This window comes from Jaculus jaculus, chromosome 1 (genome assembly GCF_020740685.1).
Source record: "Jaculus jaculus isolate mJacJac1 chromosome 1, mJacJac1.mat.Y.cur, whole genome shotgun sequence".
Lineage (NCBI taxonomy): Eukaryota > Metazoa > Chordata > Mammalia > Rodentia > Dipodidae > Jaculus > Jaculus jaculus.
In genome coordinates this window covers 343,812,435-343,815,458 of record NC_059102.1, presented here as the reverse complement: position 1 = coordinate 343,815,458, position 3,024 = coordinate 343,812,435, and positions in this window count along the sequence as shown.

Here is a 3,024-nt window from a genome sequence, read left to right as displayed (position 1 = left end):
GCAGAGCTAGGAGACACACAGGCAAAGAAGACCGTGTTCTCCACCTACACCTGGAACCCATGGTAAGCTGGGTAGGGTTGGTGAAGGAGACTAAAGCCTAGACACATTAAATGTGCAAAAGGCCCTGGCCTTATGTTATTATGGTGCAAAGACAATTCACATTCAGTAGCAGCTCTACTTCAAAGCTTGTAGCTTGCTTCTCCCCCACACTGACAGTGTTTCCTGGGATACTTTCTTGCAATGCTGGAGAGCAGCAGTGAGTCACAGTTACTTGATCACAAAAGGCAGCTGTCTTCTCCATGGTCTACTGTGTTGCCACAGCACTCAACAAATTCCACGAGAGATTCGTCTTGTAAGATGAGCTTCCGACCAGATGACTTTGCCCACCTGTTGGCTAACGTAAGTGTGCTCATGCATCAAGTCAGCTAGCCTAACCTAAGATGTTTAGTGGTTTAGGTATATTAAAATGCATTTTAACTTAAGATAGTTTAACTTACGATGGGTTTAGTGGATGTAATCCATTGCAGATCAGGAGTATCCATATAAAGTGCTCATCCAAGTGTTTAGCATGTGAAAAAATGAAAAGGAATAAATATTAGCTGTTCTAATCTTTTTAAAAGGTGTGTGTGTGTGTGTGTGTGTGTGTGCGCGCGCATGCAGGTGTCACAGCAGGCAAGTGTTGATCAGAGGACAACCTCTAGGTGTTGCTACTCTCCTCCCTTGTGTGAGACTGGCTCCCTTGTTTTGCTGCTAGGAAGGCCAGACTAGCTGGCCTGTGATCTTTGGGATTCTTCTGAGTCCACTTCCCATTGCAGAGTCATTGTGAGATTGGAGGTGTGTGCCGCTTGCATCCAGCGTTAGGTGGGTGTTAGGAATCGGTTCCATAGACTTATATAGCAAGTGCCTCTAGCCACTGAGGCATCTTTTCAGCTCCACTATTTTCTGATTTTGATTCTTTTTTTTCCTTAGATCGACTTTCTTTCATATTGATCTTGAATTAAAATGTTATTATATTTTATTAAGCATCTAACATGGTTTTGAGAGACCTCTATTATTTTTTAAATGATTTCAGTGTGTCATATCCTTTGATGCTTCAAGAGTATATTTTGACTCAGAGGAAAGGGGACTAGTAGAATATGGGTAAACATTCATGAGTGGATTTCTAGACCAACAGAAGATACCTCTAGGGAGACACAAGATGCTGGTTAGCCCAGAGCTTATGTCTCTCTATCCTCTTCTTGCTCTTTCTCTACAGGGATTCAGGGTATCAAATTGACTTCCATCTTGAAAGGCTTTCAGTGTATTAAAACATAAAAGTCTGGCCTTTCTTATAATGCACTTTGGAGGTTTACATTAAACAAATTAAGGCTATAAAGCATAAAACCATGCAGTGATTTTATTTCTGCTCAGAGCTTCATTACAGTTCATAGTTTGTTAGATGTGGTGAATTCTGATGCCTGGGTATGCTTAAGTCAGGATGACACACACATCTCTGTGTTCAGTCATTCAGCGTTTCCCTGGGACTGATGTGCTACTTAAATATCCTCAGTCTGAATCCCAAAGTGTGAGAACTAGCCTTCCTGCCTCTGTATTCCTCACTGAGAAAGAGGATTGTATGTCAGAGCCTAGCAGTGGTGCCAGAGCATGTTTAATGAGTGAATATATATTGTGTGGTACAAATCAAAAGAAGAGAGAGGAGAAAGAGAGAGAGAGAGAGAGAGAGAGAGAGAGCAAGAAAGAGAAAGAGAGAAAGAGAGCGAGAGCAAGAGAGAGAGAGAGAGAGAAAGACAGCGAGAGCGAGAGCAAGAGATAGAGATAGATAGATAGATAGATAGATAGATAGAGAGAGAGAGAGAGAGAGAGAGTGAGAGGAGTGTGTTTGCAGTCTCCTCATGGCTCACACATGTTGGGAGGGGGCATTTCCCAGAGCTTTTTGTGATATGGTGAGGCTATTAACCCCAGAGACTCCTCCTCTGCTTTTTGTGGCAGGGCAGCCTGGGGCAAGCCTGCCAAGGATTACTGCAGACCCTAGGCCTTCAGATTAAACCAGTCCCATTTGATCTGGAGATAGATATTAAATGCTAGCCAGATAGCAGATCACATAGAGAGGGTCCAATGTCATTTCACTAGAGCATCTGAGATGTCCTATCTCAGGTGATAGTGAAAAAAAGAGCAGATGGCATGGAATAATGAGACAGAAAACACAAGCGCCCCAGTGTAAATTGGTTACATACCATCAAGTTAATATACACCATATTCTGTGGTCACGGCATGTTTACAGTCTTGTGGGTTGATATCCAGTATTAGGACTATCAGAAAGTGAAAACTGCCTCTCACCTATTGCAATCTGTTATTCACAGCTTTGCAGATTTCATTCCTGTGTCTTGGAGGAAGGAAATTTATTCTTGAGCAGTTGGGGGTTGGAATGAGTGGCTTTGGTTTTATTACATCTTTTTTGTTGTTTGTGCAAAGCTTGGTAATACATCCAAAACTACATGCCTCTATTCCTCCCTAAATGGCTTTCTGGACCAAGTGCTGAGGCAGGAGTGATCACCTCCTTTTATTTAAAGCAGAATGACCAATTAAGTAGTGACTAGACAAGCAGGTGTCAGCATGTGGCCTCTGGTGTCCTTGAGAAAGAGCTACCTGAAATCTAAATGGAGAACTTCATCAGTGAGTATAATTCCGCAGTCTCATTACTGTGGAAGAGGAGTCTCAAGTCTGTCTGTTTCCTTGAAATGGGAGGTGACTATTAACAGGGGGGAAGTATGTTATGTCTGACCACATCAAATAACCCAATTTTTCTGCAGTTATTTTCTCAAGGAGTGGAAATATGCTATGATTCCTTCCTTGCTGGTAGATAAATTGAGAACAGAAATCCAGCTTCTCCTTAATTCAGCTCCATTAGTTATGATGAATAGCCCCTGGTGCTATCACAGTCATATTAAATTTGATGTCTTCTGCACGGCTTTGCGCACAGGCAAGAGCATGTTCTTCTCATCTTGACACAGCCTGTCCAGGAGA